The sequence below is a fragment of the Stigmatopora argus genome, chromosome 6 (assembly GCF_051989625.1).
Source record: "Stigmatopora argus isolate UIUO_Sarg chromosome 6, RoL_Sarg_1.0, whole genome shotgun sequence".
Lineage (NCBI taxonomy): Eukaryota > Metazoa > Chordata > Actinopteri > Syngnathiformes > Syngnathidae > Stigmatopora > Stigmatopora argus.
Window position 1 is genome coordinate 3,604,549 of NC_135392.1, and position 22,062 is coordinate 3,626,610.

At 40.2% G+C, this 22,062-nt stretch overlaps 2 protein-coding genes across 2 annotated transcripts in view; one reads left to right on the forward strand and one right to left on the reverse strand.

Annotated features, from left to right (window-relative positions):
• The window catches only part of snta1 (syntrophin, alpha 1), a 32,256-nt gene extending 32,207 nt beyond the window's left edge, over positions 1-49 (reverse strand). Inside the window, exon 1 of the mRNA XM_077603456.1 lies at positions 30-49. The gene's annotated coding sequence lies outside the window, so the exon portion shown is untranslated. The remainder of the gene's footprint in view (positions 1-29) is intronic.
• Positions 50-1,290: 1,241 nt separating this feature from the next.
• Positions 1,291-22,062, forward strand: part of cbfa2t2 (CBFA2/RUNX1 partner transcriptional co-repressor 2) — a 68,989-nt gene continuing 48,217 nt past the window's right edge. Inside the window, exon 1 of the mRNA XM_077603485.1 lies at positions 1,291-1,418. The gene's annotated coding sequence lies outside the window, so the exon portion shown is untranslated. The remainder of the gene's footprint in view (positions 1,419-22,062) is intronic.

Below are 22,062 nucleotides of genomic sequence, written 5' to 3' on the forward strand. Positions count from 1 at the left end.
GCACGCGCATGCATTCTCTCACAACTCACTAATTTAAGGTTTTTCCGCGAGTAAAACTCAAACTTATTTGAAAGTGACCAACTGTAATGCAGTTTAGTTTAAATCACTGGTGTCAAAGTGGTGGCTCGGGGGCCAAATCTGGCCCGCCGCATCATTTTGTGTGGCCCGAGAAAGTAAATCATGAGTGCTGACTTTCTGTTTTATGATCAAGTTCAAATTAAGATTATAGGATGTATGTGGAATATTTCCTTTTTATGGCCTTTTTAAATCAATAATTGTAATTTTTTAATTTTTTTTTTCTGTTTTTAGTTAAAAAATCATTTTGTAAAATCTAAATATATATATATAAAAAGCTAAAATAAACATTGTTTTAGATCTATAAAATCTTTAAAAATTTATAATTTTAAATTATAAATTGTATTTTTTTTCTTTTTGTGTTGTTTTCAATTTAAAACAGATTTTTAAAATCTGTTTTCGATCTACAACAAACTGAATATTTAGGGGTTTTAATCCAGTTATTTTAATCCGATTTTGTTATAAATATCTAAATCAGCTTGAAAGAGTGATTCTGCATATTTAACCTCAGTCTCAGTCTGCAGAAGGTCCCCACCTTGTGGACTTCCTGTGTGTGGCTCCTGATTTTTTTACCTAGGTCTACAATGTCATCTGTGTCTGTGCTTGTTGCTATCTTGCTACTGCATCTGTTGGTAGCAGCTGTTTCACGGCAGGTGAAATAGCAGAAGTTGCCACGCCCACAAGTTGTGGGTGGCCTGTGAAAAAATAGTTGCTTTTAGTGTTAAAAACTCATACAAAACTGCAAAACATTTACTTTGTTGACTCCTCTATTTTTACTGAATTTTTACTATCGTTGTGTAATACAAAATTGACCAATTCATCACAGCACTCATTTATTAAACCAAACTAATACTTTGCTGACACCTGGTGGCTAAACCGCTCCACTACATCGCCATAAAAAATGCAAGCAAGTGTTATAAAAAGTGGAAAGTGGCGTATTGCAATTTATTCATTTCACATGGCTTGTAAAAAACAAAGTAAAAATTTAATGTTTAGATTTTTTAACACAATTTTCCCATTATGGGAATCAGGAAATTGCTGTTTGTGATTTTTTCAACGTCCTTTCATGACACATAGTTATACAACTTTAACTATCTTTATTTAAAAAGCTCTACAGATTGCTTCTGTGCAAAATAATGCCACAATGTAGTATTAATCTGTCTTTTTTTTTCACACGCTTACTGCAGAAAAAGTGAACCACATTATGATTATTACAGTAATCCCTCGAATATCACGGACAACAGACCCATGGCAACAAGAAGGAAGACAAAGGACTTGGACCAAAATTCCCATCAACCTGTTTTTTTGGGATTCACATCAAGCAGAGAAGAACTATTTTCACTGTGAGTACATTTTAAAATATATATTATATTTTGATATTAATACATTCCAGTCATTTAACATGCTTATAGCTGTAATATTTAATGAATACATACACTTTTGGATCATTGTACTTGTGTATTTGTATTTCAGTATAGGCGCAAAAACATATATTGTGGTAGTAATAATGGGGGTGATCCTACTTCGTTTATCGCGGCCATGTCTGGTCCGCTTAACCGCGATATTTGAGGGATTACTGTACTTGTACGGGTGTTAACGTTGTTGTGTGACTTAGCGTGTATCGACGTGATGATGTTTAGCATGATGACAAAGTCTGCCATCTGACCTCCAGTCTGTACATCTGTCAGTCTTGTTGGCCTTTGTGATGTTGAGCGGCAGGTGGCCAGCAGACTATCCTTCACACTAGCCCCGCCCCCTTTTTTTTTAAACAAAGCTGGTTTGAATGGAAGACCCAAAACATACAATATCCACTCATGGAAAACACATTTCTACTCAGTCAATGGGGCGTTAGCCATGTTATGACGGTGGCGTGTGCCCGCCATTAGCATGTGGTCAGATGGACATTGTTAATTATTCCACTAACTGACTTTCAGCTTTTTTATTTTATGCATTTTCAGATATTTTTAATATAGATTGGCCCATTAGTCATGTACTGTCACATCAATGGGTAAAAAAATGCAGGTGTTAAGACGTATTTTTGCATTGATAATATTAGTTAAGATTATAGTGTGGTTGAAATTACAAAAGATGAACTGCTTAATTTTTTTAAAGGTCATCCTTTTATTAACCAAATGAGTATTGAATGAAGAAAATGCATGAATGAGAATTGAGTATAATTCAATTACATTTTGGTGTGTGACATCACAAAATTTTAATTTCAAAACGGTTTAGAAAATTTAAAAAAAACTACCTCACATTTTAAATATTGGTGAAAAAAATGTGTCATAAGGTAAAACATGTTTTTTTTAGAAATTCAAATTTTACATATATTTTGCTTTAAAATATACTACATAATTATTGTATTATTGCAAACCTTTATATACACAACTTCCTATCACATTTTTTTAAATTAAATTGAAACTCATATCTGTCAATCTGTCACTAATACATAAAGTAAAACTTTTCTTTTAGAAATTCTAATTTTACATATCATATTTTCCTTAAAAGTATACTCAAATATACTACATAATTCTTTTATCATTGCAAACTTTTATATACACAACTTTCTATCACAATTTTTTAAATTAAATTGAAACTCATATCTGTCAATCTGTCATAATACATAAAGTAAAAACATGTTTTTAGAAATTCTAATTTTACATATAATATTTTCCTTAAAAGTATACCCAAATATACTACATAATTCTTGTATTATTGCAAACCTTTATATACACAACTTCCTACCACAATTTTTTTAATGAATATATCATATATCTGTCAATCTGCCGCTAATACATTTGTATTTATTTACTTCTTACTGTTTTTCGCTCCCCCAAGCGCACAACAACAAACCAAACCCTCTTAACCTCCCCCCCTTGTCCCTCAATCAACCACATATATGCATGTCTCAATTCCCCAAAGACAGCGGACAGTTGGGGTGGGCGGGCCACCCCCCACATTGGCCCAAAAGCTCAACCCCCTTCAATTCCATCCACTTCCCTTGGCCGCCTCCCCGGCCGGCCGGTCCGGCGGCCTTCTCCGCATCTCTCGCCGATCTGCCGAGGGCAACAGCTCCAGTGGTCCACCATATGGGCCAGTGTCTGAGCCCCCCGCGTGTGTGCGTGCGTGCATTTGACTGTTAGCCCGCTCCACCTGTTCCCCCGTATCAGCACAGTGCACATCTCCGCAGGCTGCTGACCGCATATGACCATAAGTTCAAAAGAAAATTAGCCTATACAGTGAAATAGAAATGCTTTTAGATGTAGTTTTGAGGTTTCGTTTTGTTTTTTTCATCCTTCACGCGTCTCTAAATTGCGGTTGTTGAGAGGTCTAGGCGTCCAATCCATTTTGTTGAGTGATTGAAATATGAAAAGGAGGCCATGACTAGGGTGTATTTCAGTTTTTATTCATTTTAATTCGATTCAGTTTGTTTTTATGAACATTTTATATCTATTTTTATTTGTTTACAAGCTTGGTTAGAACCAAAAGACAATTGTTGCGCTATTAAAAAAAAACTGTTTTGAAAAATGGGTGTTTAACAGATAAAAGATTGGGATTACACACTTAGAAAAAGTGAAGAAATTCAATCACTATCACTATTAGGATCCGTCAGCCATTTCTGGCCACCATAAAAAAATTCAACTCCCTACGTTGCACGGTTTGGACAAACGTAGCAAGAGAATCTTAACATACACACACACTCACACAATGATTTTTGAACTAAAAACACAGAGAAAACGGATTAAAAAATTACAAATATTGATTTAAAAGGGGGGAAATCAGGAAATTTAATATACATATATACTCTTCATTTTAATTTGATCCTAAAACAAAAAGTTGGCACTCATGATTTACTTTCCCGGGCCACACAAAATGATGCGGCGGGCCAGATTTGGCCCCCGGGCCGCCACTTTGACACATGTGCGTTAGAAGAAAGATGGCTGACTGTTAATGAAGGTTAGCGTAGTTAGTTCAGGCAAATTAGCTTCACCACGTGTGTTGTGACTCATTCCAAAAAAAGGATCTAATTGTTGTCATGTCAATCAAAGGTTGGACACATGATAGGCTAATGGGCCTCTGACATTTTTTGTCATAAAGCTTTATTGGTTTACCTTGACAGTATCTCATCAAAATAGAAAATATTTTCGTCATCGGCTGGTGGTCCCCACATTTCCTCCCCCAATCTCTGACAGCTGATTTGCCAGACCGTATCTGGTGGTGAGACTTTGCCCCCCACTAACCCCACCCCTAGCCCGGTCCATGTGTGAGCCAGACCCCAGGCCAAGGCCAGGGTTCCTGATTTTTAGGGGAGGGGGGTATGGGTTTTGAAGCTGAGAGACTAGCAAGATGGCCCTAGTCATCATAATCATTAATTGCCTGCTGGTCCTTCTGTCCTCCTCCACCCGCTTGTCATGTCAAGGGGACGCGGGTTGGGGGCGGGGGGCTACGGCACGCGTATCAGCTGAGCCCAGGATGCTTGCGAGTCACCGGGGTCATGTGGCAGACGCCTGGTTAATTCTCAGGAGGGTCCCCCCAGCGCTCACGTCAGGTCGGACCGTCATTGTCGGCGTTAGCAACACCTGCTCGGTTCCGTGAGAAGCACAACAAGCATTTAAAAAATTCACCTCCGTTTTCAAAATGTTTTTCCATTTCATTTTACTAACATTTGTATAGCTTGTGTGTTCGAACGAGTCGGATTTCCAAAATAATGATTAGGGTATTTTCTCGCATATTAGCCGCCTCCGCGTATAAGCCGTACACTTAAAGTTGCCTTAAAATAGTTGAATTTTGCAATTTCTCTCGTATAAGCCGCCCCCTGATTCACAATTTTCATCTCCATATTCATAGTTGTAATAGGGAGTACTAATTTGTTACTTTGAAGGGAAAACCTTAAGAATAATCATGAAATTCTGTCTAAATTGATTGCACAGTCTGAATGCGTGACCGGACGTTTGGTCGCTGGACTTTGGGTCGCCGGACTTTTGGTCGCCGGACGTTTGGTTGCGGACGTTTGGTCGCCCGGACTCAAACAACCGGTCACCAAACGTCCGGCGACCAAAAGTCCGGAGCGAGCAATGGCAGGCACAAGTGAGTTATTTAACGTTTTATACAAGATACGATTTAGTTTCTTTCTTGAATTTCATTCATAAACGTCAAAATAAATATAGCTTTGCGTTTTATCTGTTCATCCTTTCTCTGTTTTGAAATAAATGACCGTATCGGCCGCATTGTCTTGCGTTATGGCGTCATGGCGCCATGGCGTTATGGTGTTATAGTGTTTCGTCTTTGTCACCTTGCAGTTTCTTCCATGTCAAGTCTAATTTATTCACATATAAGCCGTACCCTCGATTCAGTCATCATTTTTTTAGCCACAAATACGGCCTATATGCGAGAAAATACGGTATTTACCGCCGTCTTTAACGCATTCACAGCCATTGACAGCGATATACATCCAATCTTTTTGGACGTGAGAGGGCTGACAGGGAATTATCACAACCGAAAAATATGATCTTGGCTTCTATCGGCCAAGTTTTCCCGTGTCTGCGATGTGTTGAGAAAACTAGCGGGTGACGTGTTGGGTGACATTTAGTCTGTGTCAACCATAACAAAAAAAACAATAACTGAAAAATATGACGATGGCGAGACAAACCGCGGGTTAGCCTATGACGAGATACATATCAAGTGGGAAGAGGGGTAAGATGACAAACCCATGACCAGATGGAGAGAGCAATCGCCCTATTATGTAGATCCCTCCGCCACACGTCCCTTCATGCATATATACCTTTACATTATTCAGAAGGCTTTAATGAGAGTAACCGAAGGCGGGGGTCTCCGTGGCAGAAGGTGGGCCACAGGTGTACAAGGCTGACATGTATTCTTCTGTCTGACCTCTCATTATGACCCCCCCTCCTCCTCCTGATTCATTACAGGGCGGCGTTGGGCGATCTGTCGAGCGCATACGAGGGTAAATTATGCCATATTTTAATTTTCAAATCTCTTATTGTCCGCTCATCTGTCGTTATCGAGGACATCTGTGTTTCTTTTGTTGCCAGCACCATTCCTGATCACTCCCGCCCACTCCGAAAGATGATATGGATTATTGGAGGGAAGGATTATTTATTGGTTATTCCCTTCTGGGCCACTCAAGTAGATGCGTTTGTGTGTGAGGGGGGGGGTTTAGACGTAAAACCGAGGAATCGGTCTGGTTCGTCGGGCCAGGTACCCAACGGCGCTCTCGCAGATGGCACGACCGCGGAGAAAATAGGCTCGAGTGCCCCCGCCGATGACCCGGCAAGTACGCCCAAGTGAACCAGCAAATAACGGGGGGAAGGTTTCCTCCCCAGAGGGCCGGAGGAGTGTTGTTAGAGCGTGCCCGGACAGACAGTGCACCGTGGAGAGGCTACATCCGTTTGTGTAGAGGTCGCGGACATGCCGTGAGTGTCAGATCACAGGGGTGTTGTGTACAGCAAGGGTCCGCAATTGAAAGTCCACTGCTAGAACTCCCTGTTTCAAATATATTGTGTCCAGCATGGTAACCCAGAGCTCCCAATCTCCGTCAATCCCATTTCTGGAGTACTGTATTTTCATGCTTAAAAGTCTTAAATTTTCTCCAAAATAGACAGGGCGTTTTATAATCCAGTGTGCTTTATATATGGAAAAAATTCATTGAGGGTGCGCCTTATAATGTGGTGCGCCTTATAGTCGTGAAAATACGGTACCCTAGTCTAGTCACATTTCCGGAGTTTATCCGGAGTGAATCTGATTCACGCAAAATCGATATGCGGTCAAGTCGCACAAGACGAATCATTTGTCAGAATTTGTAACTAGGATGATTCAAAATGCTCTCGTGTTACTGAATTCTTCCAGTTTACAGTGTAGTTCACATGTGTCAAAGTGGCGGCCCGGGGGCCAAATCTGGCCCGTCGCATCATTTTGTGTGGCCCGGGAAAGTAAATCATGAGTGCCAACTTTCTGTTTTAGGATCAAATTAAAATGAAGAGTATAGATGTATATTAAATTTCCTGATTTTCCCCCTATTATAAAATTGATTTGGGTTAAAATCAGAAAAGTTAAATAGATTATCCAACATCTTATAACATTGAGTTCCCCTTTGCGTTGTCATTGGTTGGTAAAACAGCAAAATTGATTTTACGTCCATTCCATTTCAACAGTTAAAAGGGATTGGATGGCTATTGTCGTCAATGGCGGCCAAAGAAATAAGATACGAGAGGTTTATATGACAAAACAATTGAATAAATATCCCAGTTTTAAAATTTCCCAGTTCAAAATACACACTGTCCACACGTATTTGAAATCATGTCTTTATGTTTTTCATATTTTTTCAATTATTTACAATTTGCTTCTATTTATTAATGAATTTACTATTTAAAAAAAACGCCAGTTTGTACACCACTCCCATAAGCAGTTTTTTGGACAAAGCATGGAGAATTGTATTTGTGAGACAGCCAATAACAGGCCAGCGAAGTGTAAGGAGATTGGCAGACAAGATGCAATCCTACCGCGACAATTTCAAAATAAAATTTAAAAAAACGGATACAGGAAATGTATTGACATTTTAGGGCTTTTCATAACTTGGATGTTGTTTTCTTATATTGGATCCGTAATTTGCACATCGAAGCGTTTGTAACCTGAACATTTTGTAAGTAGAAGCATTTGTAAGTAGAAACATTCGTAAGTAGAGGCGCCGTTGTATACCCCATCAATCGCTGCAACTGAAAGCTAGCATCCATTGAGCGAGCGGCGCGAACATCGCATCAATCCAGACCGAAGCTTTGATGGTGACAACAATGTGCTGCCGAACTCATCTTGTCAAGCAGCTACTTGACAGCTTAACAAAAGGATGACTGGTCTGTTAGCAGGAGGGCTGAGTCAGAGAAGAAGTAGGCTCAGACGGCCGCTGGGATTTACTCTGGCCATTATGGACCCTCTACGTGACAGCTGGCCACTGAGCCGTCCTCAACCTAGTAGCGCCCCCACTACCAATGCGTGGCAACCCCCCCCTTTCAGCGTCTTTGTCGCATCCGTTTTAATCCAGGCAGCAGGACTGTTACAGAGCTGACGTGACCCGCTGGATGACGGAACGGGTTCAGGTCGAACCTTCGCCTTTAATGCGTTGCACGTAACTCAAAGACATGACGTGACTAGGAGCCCCCCTCCTCCCGGCCCCCATAGGTGACAAACATGACATCCTTCTGTATATCGATCTACTTTTATAGCCCGCAAAGGTGACTAATCTGTCAGCTCAGAGTGATTTGGGTCTTTGTATTGATTATTTTTGTGGGTGTCTCCTCCAGTGACTGGTGTCTTGTTTTGATGGTTTGAAATAGTATAAAAAAATAGAGAGAAGTTATACACTATAAAACCCAGTTTGATGGCTGTTTTGTACAAATTTTCTTATTTTCTTTCAGGTTTTTTTATACGCTTTCATTCACAAATTAGGACTTTTTTGTATCCTTACGTCTATTACTGCATTTTCTCGCATATTAGCCGCATCCACGTATAAGCCGCACCCTTAAAATTGCCTTACAATCGTAGAATTTTATCATTTCTCGTATAAGAAGCCCCCTGATTCTAAATTTTCACCTCCATATTCAGGATTTTAATAGGGAGTACAAATGTTTTACTGCTCGGGTTCATGAGAAGCACAACAAGCGTTTAAAAAAAATCACCTTAATTTTCAGTGTTTTTCTATTTCATTTTACAAACATTTGTATAGCTTCTGTATTCGAACGAGTCAGAAGTCCAAAATAATGACTTTTCTCGCATATTAGCCACCTCTGCATATAAGCCATACCCTTAAAATTGCCTTAAAATCGTTGAATTTTACAATTTCTCTCATATAAGCCCCCCCAATTTTCACCTCCATATTCATGGTTTTAATAGGAGTACAAATTTGTTACTTTGAAGGGGAAAATCTTAAGAAAAATAATCACACGTGGTATTTCTGAGATAATTTATAAATTGTTTATGGGATTGCACTTTCCTAAAGGGTGTTGCCTGCGTGTAGACAAATTAAAAAAGGAAGTCATGTGAGCAGTACAACCAGGAAGTGTGTCTGTAGCGGTCTAGTTTGTCATCCCCCGGTAAGTGAGTTTTTTCACGCTGTATGCAAGATACAATGAATTTTTTAAATAACCGTATTGGCCGCATTGTCTTGCGTTATGGCCTTTCGTCTTTGTCAACTTGCAGTTTCGTGCATGTCAAGTCTAATTTGTGCGCATATAAGCCATACCCTCGATTCCGTCATCATTTTTTGGAGCGACAAATACGGCCTATATGCGAGAAAAAAACGTAGTATCATTTGAAATATTAATGTTTGATGTTAAAGTTGCCTTCTCATCGCCGCTTTCCTCCACGGAACTTAATTTGTTATTGTAGCAGAGCAGCTGTGCGGAGAGCAGGTGGCGGCCTGGCAGGAGGAGGGGACGGGGGGGGGCGTGGGGGGGTTGCAAGACCAGAACGTGTGGCATATGCGGGTGGCTATAGGGGGGGTGGGAGGATGATGATGATGGTGGTGGTAAGGTTGCGTGTCCTTGAGATCATCCTCAGCTCTGTCAGCCAGCATCCAAATATTATGCTTGTAAAAAGGACTAATGCGAAAGATTCTGGACGTGGGCCAGATCTGGGTTTTTTGGGGGGTGTCTGGAGAATTGTGGTTCAACAGTTGGTCCGCTGAATGAGTAACATTTTGCCCTTAATTTTACACGTGTTGTCGTCTTAAAGGGTTTAATTCTTGGACATGTTTGTTTAGTTTATCTTGGCAGCCAGCATTTGCTCCCAGTCAAAATGGATTGGACATCTCTTGCTGTCGATGGCACCCAAAGAGTTAATTTGGGGCGGAAATTTTAGAGAGCCTTTCACATAGACCAGGGGTGTCAGACAGCGGGTTGGTTCACGGGTCGCTTTAATGTCAACTTGATTTCACGTGGGCCGGACCATTTTAGATATAATATTTAGAATTTTTTTTAATAAATGGATTAAAAGAACTGGATTAAAATCCCTGAATATTCAGTTTTTTTTATAGATCGAAAACAATGATATTTTAGCTTTTTAAAATATATTTTTAGATTTTACAAAATGATTTTTGTACTAAAAACACTGAAAAAAATGATTAAAAATTTACAATTATTGATTTAAAAGGTAGAAAATCAGGAAATTTTATATACATCTATATTCTTCATTTTAATTTGATCCTAAAACAGAAAGTCAGCACTCATGATTTACTTTCCCAGGCCATACAAAATGATGTGGCGGGCCAGATTTGGCCCCCGGGCCGCCACTTTGACACATGTGACATAGACTCTTGAAAGCCTTCGGGTAATGATCAGGTAGTCTACAATTACAGAGAGTGGGGTGTAATTGTAGGATTACAATGCATAAACCTGTTATTAGAATGCCTTTTGAGGAGTTTAATTGCCGGGCCAGACAGCCTCTTTGTCCATTTTTTTTTTTAATTATTTACTCTGCCCAAGTAGGTTTTTTTCTTCGCCTGCATTTTGAGTAGATTTGTATTTTGGATTGGATTGGATTGGATAACTTTATTCATCCCGTTTTCGGGAAATTTCATTGTCACAGTAGCAAGAGGGTGAGAATACAGACACAGCAAAAGACAGTGTAGACATAAATAAATAGGTAATAAGTAAGTTAATAAATAAATACATGAATAAATATATAAATAAATAAGCGTGTTGCTGAAATATATACATATACATATGCATATACACATACACATATGCATATGCATATACACATACATATATACATATACATGTGTCATATATATATATATATATATATATATATATATATATATATATATATATATATATATATATTACATCCATCCATCCATACATACACATAGATGTACATGTATTTTGTTGGACAGCTTTAAATATGTTAGTAAATCTTAAAACTCAAGCCAATCCTTTTGCATGTACTTTAAATCACTGGTGTCAAAGTGGTGGCCCGGGGGCCAAATCTGGCCCGCCGCATCATTTTGTGCAGCCCGAGAAAGTAAATCATGAGTAGCGACTTTCTGTTTTAGGATCATGAGGATTATAGATGTATATTATATTTGCTGATTTTCCACTTTTTAAAATCAATAATTGCAATTTGAATCCATTTTTTTCTTTCTTTTTAGTTCAAAAAGCATTTTGTAAAATCTAAAAATAAATCTATAAAAATATTTTCTGGTTTCCACTTTAATATTGAACATAATTTAAAATTTATTTTGGTTCCTTTTGGAATGAAATTTATTTTTTTAAGAGTTTTCCCTTATTAAGAAACAAAAAGCTCAAATAAACATTTAGATCTAAAAAAACCAGACGATTTATGGCTTTTTATCCATTTCTATTCATCTATTAATATCTAAACATTATATCTAAAATGGTCCCACATGAAATGGAGTTGACGTTAATGCGACCCGCGAACCAACCCGAGTTTGACACCCTTGCTATAAATGATATCAATGCAACTTTAATACCTATTAATACTCTTTGGACATTCTGTACACAAAGATTTGACATTAAAACACCGCCATATTTTGACTCTATCTACAGGTGCGAATCCTCCAGGCAGCACACAGTGACCCAAAACAAACGTCGCCCCCCCACCCCGTCCTTGATGCCACTTTGTCTCTTAACATTGATACACTGCGTCAAAGGGCTCATGAAAATGCACAAATGACTAATAACCAGAGCGTTCTTTTTTCCCAGTCGGCGCCCGAACGCACCGCGAAACAAAACAAAACACAGCCGTCCTTTTGTCAGCCCGGTTCTTACGCCCATTAGGCCCCATTAAAGAGTGAGAATAAACTATGCATAACACACACTCAATTGCATTATCCAATCCGTGACCCCCCCCCGATCTCACGACAGCTATTATGCCACCATTTGTTTGAGTAGCAGCTTTTCGGACGGTGTGTCTTTTCAGACCAGGATTTGGGAAACCTTAATCCACCCGGCAAAGTTTTTTTCTTTTTTTTTTTCTTTCCACCATCTGGAGTTTAAAGCTTTTCAGGAGAACAACACCAGGCGGTGGTGAGAAACCAGACTGGAGCTTCTGCTTGACGCGAGAAGGATTTTTCTTTCGCTTCATTTAGTTTTTTTCTTCTTATTTACGCTTGCTTTCCCATAAGGCTTTGCTTGTACAGTGCTGCAATGCCTGCTGGGACTTTTGACATTCAAGGCCCCCCTTCTGGGTCGCGGCGACCCCCGCCGAGGACTCGTGTAGTCGTCGTTTTTGCACTTTAACAAGACGGTGTGAATACAGTGATGATTGTCGATGTACAGTGGCCACCAGGGTGTGCTAGAGAGTCTCCTGTAAGTTTGACTTAAGGGGGTGGGGCTTGTGGGCTTTGTTTTTTATGGATCTAGTGGAGAAGAGGGGCTTGCAAAGGGTGGGAAGTGCACGCTCATGTCACTCAAATATCCCATGGGAATGTTTACGAGGAGTTTTGATGGGAGATGAAGACATGAGCAAGGCAGCGGTTTTTATTGGAGATTTTTTTTTGTCATTGGGACGAGTAGGACAACGTCAATAATTTGCCTGAAATAGAAATGGGCGAGCAAGTCTGCGGAATGAAAACAATGTGAGGACAAGGAAGAAAGTCATGTTACTCGATATATTCAAGAAAGGCAAATAAAAAGGAATCGTAAAGATTTAAATAGCTTCAACCTCCCCAATGAGAATTAGTATTAATCAACTAATTTAATAGAAAATGTGTCATTTACATGTAGTAGGCGAGTAGTAGTAGTTTTTTTTAATATTCTTGGGTATGAGTGTGAGTGTGAAGAATTGCCTGGCCAAGCTTTTGGTCAAACTTGTATGGGATAGGCTCCATCACCCCTTGTGAGGATACGCGGAATGGAAAATGAATGAATAGTTATATCTTGTATATCTTATATATCATTTTGCAATCTCATCTCATCTCGTTTTCTGAACCGCTTTGCCCTCACTAGGGTCGCAGGGGGTGCTGGAGCCTATCCCAGTTAACCCCCTGGCCAGAGGCAGGAGACACCCTGAATCGGTGGCGAGCCAATCACAGGGCAAAATGAGACAAACAACCAATCACTTGTAACGAGGGCCAATTTAAAGTGTCCAATTAGCCTAGCATGCATTTCTTTGGAATGTGGGAGGAAACCGGAGTACCCGGAAAAAAACCCACGCAGGCCTGGGGAGAACATGCAAACTCCACACAGGTGAACCCACCTGGATTTGAACCCAGATCCCCTACTGTGAGGCCAACCCGCTAACCACTCATCCACCGGGCCGCCCATCATTTTTGCAATACATTTCTTAATTTTAGAACACGAGTAATAACATAATGTCATTTTTAATACATATAATACATGTTAAATCCTAGCAAAAACTAGTCATTTAACAAGAAAAATTGTGTGTCCAATTCCCATAAATGCTTATATGACCCCCCAAAAAATGTGCGTGTATTAGCCTCACAGGAAGTCAATCTTATTGTGTTGACTGGTCCCCCGCCGCCAATCATATCCCGCTACGCTAAGCTAAATGGGCCAGTGGGAACGAAAAAATAATAATGATTTTGAGAGCAAAAACATTGCATACTCGTCAATCATTTCCATCTTCATCCCCTTGATTCAATTAACTCTTTTGGAAACATGCGAATCATTTTAGAAACAAGCCCCGCCCATTATTTTCCCCTTCGCCTTTAATTCTCTGGGCTGAGCCAGATTCCAATAGCCTGACGTGAAAAAAAAAAGGGGGGGAAATAAACGAAAAGAGGCCCTGCGGGTTTCCATTAGAGCTCTAATTGGTTTTGGCTTTCGCTGGGCGGTCAGAGCCGATGCCAGATTCCGCTCCTTTTGTGTTTTGCCATGTGGTGAGAATGTTTTGGACGTAGACACACACACACGATACCTGCAGTCTTGCCGGTTGTTTTTGTGCTAGGCGGTGTTGTTTCTGTCAAGATTTGTGGTTTTTCCAAAGGCGGACAATAGTTGTCACCGATTGTGTCATCCGAGGGTTGTTGTTTTTTTGTTTTCGGTCACTGTGTGGGTCTTTTCTACCGGGATCGGCACCTGTTAATGTTTTACTCCGGCGCCCCCCGAGGTTCTGAGGACTGTAGAACAGGGGTGTCAGACTCGGGTTGGTTCGTGGGCCGCGTTAACGTCAACTCGATTTCATGTGGGCCGGACCATTTTAGATATAATATTTCGATTTTTTTAAATAAATGGATTAAAAGAACTGGATTAAAAGCCCTGAATATTCAGTTTTTTATAGATCTAAAACAATGTTTATTTTAGCTTTTTTTAAATATATTTTTAGATTTTACAAAATGATTTTTGAACTAAAAACACAGAAAAAATGGATTAAAAAAATACAATTATTGATTTAAAAGGGGGAAAATCAGTAAATTTAATATACATCTATACTCTTCATTTTATAGATCTAAAACAATGTTTCTTTTAGCTTTTTTATATATATTTTTAGATTTTACAAAATGATTTTTGAACTAAAAACACAGAAAAAAATGGATTAAAAAAATTACAATTATTGATTTAAAAGTGGGAAAATCAGAACATTTAATATACATCTATACTCTTCATTTTAATTTGATCCTAAAACAGAAAGTCGGCACTCATGATTTACTTTCCCGGGCCACACAAAATGATGCGGCGGGCCAGATTTGGCCCCCGGGCCGCCACTTTGACACATGTGCTGTAGAACCTTCCATATTTGCTCATCGTGGTCTGACAGACCACTCAAATCTGGCTCGCATTTGCGAACACACAACCAATCTGGGTTGGATTTTGCACTTCAGCTGAGTCAAGACGCCGATCCCAGTTTGATTAATGACTCACCGGTAACGGTTTTGTTCGAGGGGAGCTCGCCCCGGCCCGGATTGCCTTTTTAAGATGTTTTGCAAAGTGTGGCTTTCGTGAGAACGGAGGGCATTTACGAGGTCGTTTTCGAGCTCGATTCAACGACGCGAGAAAGGAATCGAGCTGGACTTCTGTTCAGATGATGAAGCGGTTCGTCGGGAAATTTGCCAGAACTTGCCGTGTCATTGTAAAGTCGAGAGAGATTGGCGTAGGATGACTTGAAATTTGAGGCGGAGTCACATTTAATGTGCTCATCACAAATGAAATGTTTTTTTTTTTCATTTTCTGTTTTTTTTTGTAGAAATTATATAATATAATATTAAATATAAATGTGTTTACATATTCAATACTAGTGGCTTGACCTGTGCATAGACTTGTAATATTAACATTCATTTTTTAGGCATAATTAGTCAGAAATTAGCATTTTTTTCAGGTATGTTTGGGCCTTTAAAAGCAATGCTATCAATGTCTGTTTTGGGGAAAATTTCCGAAAAGCATTATCAAGCTATTGTCAGTAGTTTTTTTGATTTTGTAGACTTATTGTTGCCTCTGACTCACTCCATTGACCGTAAAAATGTGTTTACATATGCAATACTAGTGACTTGACCTGTGCATAGACTTGCAATATTAAGATTCATTTTTTAGGCATAATTCATCAGAAATTTGCATTTTTTTCAGGTATGTTTGGGCCTTTAAAAGCAATGCTATCAATGTCTGTTTTTGGGAGAAAATCCAAAAACCATTATCAAGTAGTTTTATTGATTTCGTAGACTTATTGTTGCCTATGACTCACTCCATTGACCATTTACATGTGCTTATATATGCAATACTAGTGACTTGAACCTCGCATAAACTTATACTCGATTTTGCGGCATAATTCATCAGAAATTAGCATTTTTTCATGCATGTTTGGGCCTTTAAAAGCAATGCTGTCAATTTCTGTTTGGGGGAAAAATTCGAAAAAGCATTATCATGTTATTGTCAGTAGTTTTTTTGATTTCGTAGACTTATTGTTGCCTATGACTCACTCCACTGACCATATAAGTGTGCTTATATATGCAATGCTAGTGGCTTGACCTATGCATAGACTTGCAATATTAACATTCATTTTTTAAGCATAATTAGTCAGAAATTAGCATTTTTGTCAGGCACGTTTGGACATTTAAAAGTAATGCTATCAATGTCTGTTTTGGGGAGAAATTCCGAAAAGCATTATCAAGTAGTTTTATTGATTTAGTAGACTTATTGTTGCCTATGACTCACTCCATTGACCATATAAGTGTGCTTATATATGCAATACTAGTGACTTGACCTCCCATAAACTTACACTCGATTATAGTATTACCGAGCATAATAAACCAGAAATGAGCATTTTTTTCAGGCACATTTTTGGCCTTTAAAAGCAACGCTCCCATTGCACTTTTTGCAACGCTCCCCGTCGTTCCCGAAAAAAAAAAAAAACACGGTCGGCCTTTGTCGGACCGATAGGAAATGTCGACTTGCGTGTTTTTCGTGAGACCCTTCCACTCGCCGCCGACGTCTGTTTCCAATCTGGCGCTTCGTCCCCCCCCCCCCCCCCTCTTCGTCGATGACTGCAGACAGTGTGGCAACATCGAGCGAGGCAGTGAGTCAAGTGTGGGGGGGGTCTTTTTTTGGGGGGGGGGTATTAAAAAAAAACAGTGAGAGAAACGAGTCGAAAGGGATTAGCTGTCAAGGAGAATGTGAGTCTAATTGAAGCCAGTACTCGCACAGCTGCTTCTCGTTGCCGCCCGGCGCTACGAGCGAGGATGGGATCCAGATGTGCTCCCGCGCCGAGCTATCGCCCGCCAACAACAATCTTCGCAAATACCAGCTTTGCTTACTGGATGGGGAGCGAGGCTATTTAGGGGTGCCCTGACAAAACATAACCTCGCCGAACATAAGCCGGCCTCCTCCTTCTTTAGCGCTTGATTGCGAGACCCTCAAACCGAACCCACCCCGGTTCTGCTCCGTGTACTGTTCACGTTGTCATTATGTAGCAAATGGCATAAACATCGCTTTGACACGTGACCGTTGCCATTTTATTTACGTGGGCATCCATCATTTGGAAGTTAAAGAAAGTGGTATTGTTAAATCATTGGATGGCGATAGGCGTTCGTAATTGATTGCTGTCAAAGCTCCTCGTCTAGTCTATCGCTGGCATCTCATTGGCTGTTGTTTGATTAATGTTGGTGCTATTTTAGGCCATTAAATAGGACTATCTCAAATTTCCCACACTTTTGAATGTTTCATTGTGTATGTTACATGTGTCAAAGTGGCGGCCTGGGGGCCAAATCTGGCCCGCCGCGTCATTTTGTGTGGCCCGGGAAAGTAAATCAGACTTTCTGTTTTAGGATCAAATTAAAATGAAGAGTATAGATGTATATTAAATTTCCTGATTTTCCCCCTTTTAAATCAGTAATTGTAATTTTTTAATCATTTTTTTCAGTGTAACACATTTTGTTTGGCCCGGGAAAGTAAATCATGAGTGCCGACTTTCTGTTTTAGGATCAAATTAAAATGAAGAGTATAGATGTATATTAAATTTCCTGATTTTCCCCCTTTTAAATCAATAATTGTCATTTTTTAATCATTTTTTTCTGTGTTTTTAGTTCAAAAATCATTTTGTAAAATCTAAAAATTTATTTTAAAAAAAGTGACATCTACACAACCTTGAATTTAGTGCATTCTAATTGGACACCCTGTCTACTTTGACTTTTATGTGCGCCGTAGGGGAGTAAATATGTGCCGCGTTGCATTTGTACGTTTTTGTATCGCTTAAAAACGGGGAATTGCAATCATTAATAAGGGAAGCAATTGCCCGAGGTTGCCAGGTATGCAATTCCCGTTTTTCGCTGGGACGTCCACGGTCTGATTGAAGGGTGCGTCGTGATCAGTTGACGGAATTATTCACTTTTAAGGATCTCAACCCAACCACCTTGCTTTCAAGACAGTATTTTACGGCTTGGCTCTGTCAAAAATTGCCATTTATCACCCCTGGTCATGAAAGACTGACACTGACGAGCATCTTCATCTTAAAAAAAAAAATAGAAACCTTGACAAGATAATGACAGAGATGACACGTACGCTCATCGAGAACATAAACCGCGAAGGAGCCACTATCTTGTCGGCCGGCCCACCCCGCAAGAGGTGATTTACGGCGTTTGTCAAGTTCACCTGACGTCCCAGTCCTTCTCTTTCACCCCTGCTGAGATCTTTCGAGTCAAAAAACTGGATTTATACTAATGCTCATTTATTGCCCATGTCATTTTTTTGCAAGTTATGAGCTGCTTTGTGTCCAAATTCAAACGGATTAGACCTCTATGGCTGTCAATGACACAGAATCATTCAGAATTTTGACAAAAGCGAATGTTTCTGCGTGGCTTAAAGCGGTGTTGAGCTCGCTATCTTCCTCCCGTGGGTGGAATGCGTTCTGGTCGCCGTTGTTTATGAGTCTTGTCAGGTTGTGTCTCTGCTTCTTGTCCGTCCTCGGAGGTCCTCGATGAGTTCGGGAGCCAGATTTCACCGTGGGGGTCGCAACAACAGCCTAGCGGGGAGGCCGTCCCAGCATGCCGCTGGAGACATTTACGCGCGTTGGTGTGTTTTTAAAAATGACATCAATTACCTTAACTTCCGAAGTGGATCGTTGATCAGTTTTAGTGTTGTGGGAGATAATTCGTTACACCAAAGTTACTGTGTGATCAATGTAAAAACTGATTTCTGCTTGGTCTGTCACATTTCGTGATGATGGTGAGCTAAAACGCTAAAGCTGCAAGTAGGTGTTATATGAATTCCACTTTCTGACCACCGTTTTGTGCGAGGAAATCCGGGCGCACACAAAAACGTAAGTTGAGGAAATTGTTGTTTTCTCCTCAAAGCGACTCACTGTAAAACAGTGGTACCTCGACATACAAGTGGCCCGACATACGAGCAATTTGAGATACGAGTAAAATTTTGAGCAAATATTTATCTTGAGATACGAGACCAAATTTTGATATACGAGCAGACATCGGACGCGAGAAGCTGCTCATAAGAACATCATGGCCACCGTCTTTCCCGTCGCAACTCCTTCGTGTAAATGTCTCTGCGAGCACTGGGCGGAGCCTTGCATTTTTTTCAGTGTTTTTTCCCCGTTAGTCAGTGCGAATGGCGGAGCTTGCTCGCTAATACGAGAGGAGTATATACTACTTCTCATTGGCAAGTGGTCATGCGTTATCCTATTGTGAGGACATTTGTGTGCATCATTTACTGAATATTTTGAAGGCAAGACAAAAGCAAATAACCCTCCATAGGTTGCATCTGAAAGTCAGGGTGGAGGCGGGGCAAAAAGAGCCAACCCGGGAGAAGAAAGGTATCAAAATGTCAAACAAAATTAGAATTAAGTTTAGTGTAAGGTTAGATTAAACTTATTCTTGAGTGTCTGCATCATAATCCAAGTTCAATTAAATTTGTCTATCTTATGTTACGAGCGCGTTGCCGTGCAAAACGTTTTTGTTGCGTTTTCAGCCCCGTTACCGTTGTTGTGCCAACAACCTTAGTGTTGAAATCCATCTTAACTAACAACAACACATTGGCTTTCCTGTCACAATTGACACAACATCAACTACATCGAAATCCCAGTACTATGTCTGAAGGCTAGACTATGACAGGCGTAAAATTCCCTCCATTTTATGAGCACATGAATGCGTTCCAACCAAAAGCCACCCATATCTGGCATTACTACGGCTTCTCCGGGTGAGTGAAAACAGTGCGAGTCGAACTGTAAATACTCCTCTTGCATACATAAAGGATTGTATTGCCTCCGCGACAAGTCCAAACATCCCCGCGGCTCAACCTTGGGAAATGCCGACACTCGCCCCCGTGCGTTTCCACTTATCTTGGCTCTGGTTTAACGAAGCCCTCAGTAAGTAACCCCCCACCCTCTCAAACTCGCACGAGCGCACACAAACAGAGTGGCGGAGCGAAGCCCGAAGGCTGTATCCGCCGCCGCCGCCGAGCCAGGTGTTCCCGCATTGGCTGCCAGATGAGCCACCTGCACATCACAGGTGCGACGGCCGCCAGGGAAGCGAACAACACAGCTGCTACCGCGGCCTCGGGGACGCCCCAAAAAACACAGACGCGCAAGACGGAAAGGTTTACGCGGAATGGTAGCAGGAAGTACTGTGGTACTTCGAGATACGAGCTTAATTCATTCCGGGACTGAGCTCGTATGTCGATTTTCTCGTGACTCAAACGAATGTTTCCCATTGAAATGAACTAAAAAAACACCAAAAACAGGATATTGGATTGGAAAAAAACATTTTTATTTGTTCTAATTCACCATCTATTAACAAAGTAACACATAACTAGTGGTTTAATATTACTAAAATGTGTTTAATAGTACAGACGCTCCCCTACTTACGAACATTCAACTTACGAACAACGGTACATACGAACATGTCTGCAAATTGCGTTTAAGTCCAAAAATGTTCGCAAGTCCAATTTTGTATTTCGCGTCTTTTTCGGAGTAGTACTTCTTTCCGCCGCTAATACCGACGCCTGGCGCTGTGAGAGCTCAGCTCACCCAGCATCTACCTTCCGCATTGCAACGAAGAAGAAGTGCGTGAATGTATCTCCAGTGTGCAAAGAACCTTTTTCATTTGTATCATTAAATATCTCATGCATCCAATATTGAATATGGTTGGTAAAAAGCTAAAGGCTTCTATTGAGGGAGTTGCAAGGAAGAGGCAAGCCATTTCATTTGAAACGAGTGGCAATAATAACGAAGCTTGATGCGCGTCAGAAAGTGGTGAGCGTTGCACATTCAGTACCATTTATAAACAGAAAGATCGAGCAGCAGGACCCAAATATTGAACGTTGCACAAAGTTTGCAAATCAATTGAATGATGCCATACAGTGCTACTGCATCATTTATGATGAAAAAAAGAAGAAAACTGTGCAATCGTCATTAGGTCGCTTCTTTTGGCCAGTTTCTAATACATAAATCTATCTCTCTCTCTACAGTACTGTACATATTCTCTCCATTTTATTAAAAAAAAAATTTTCAGTACAAACCAATGCGTGTTACTTATACAAGCCTTAAACATACAAATGCACTTGTATAAACCTTCAATATACTTATATAGGCCTTAAACATAAATTATAATACAAAATATAGCACTAAATCAACTTACAAACAAATTCAACTTATGAACAATCGCTCGGAACCAATTGCGTTCGTAAGTTGAGGAGTGTCTGTACTAAAATTATACGGATTTCGAAGGGGAGAGAGAGAGAGAGAAGGGGGGAGACTTTTTGCACGGCAACACGCTCGTAATGTAACATAAACAAATTTAAATGAACTTGGATTATGATGCAGACACTCAAAAATAAGTTGAATCTAACCTTACACAAACAAATGAATTTGTTCCGAACCCTCTGAAAAAACACCCCAAAACAGGATATTGGATTGGAAAAAATGTTTTATTTGTTCTAATTCGCCATCTATTAAGAAAGTAACACATAACTAGTGGTTTAATATTACTAACATGTGTTTAATAGTACTAAAATTATACAGATTTCGAAGTGGGGGACTTTTTGCATGGCAACGCGCTCGTAACATAACATAAACAAATTGAAATGAACTTGGATTACGATGCAGACACACTCAAAAATAAGTTTAATCGAACCTAACACTAAACTTAATTCTAATCTAGTTTGACATTTTGATACCTTTCTTCTCCCGGGTTTGCTCTTTTTGCCCCGCCTCCACACTGACTTTCAGTCAATATCGAGGGTTGTTTGAGTTTGTATTGCCTCCAAAATATTCTGAAAATGATGCACACAAATGTCCTCACAATAGGATAACGCACGGCCACTTTCCAACGAGAAGTAGTATATACTCATTTCGTATTTGCAATCGCTCCGCCATTCGCACTGACTAACAGGAAAAAACACTGAAAAAATGCAACGCTCTGCCCAGTGCTCCCAGAGACATTACAAAGAAGGAGTTGCGACCAGAGACATTACACGAGGAGGGAGTTGCGGGGAGAGAGACAGTGGCCATGATGTTCTTATGAGCAGCCTCTCGCGTCCGCTGTCTGCTCGTATA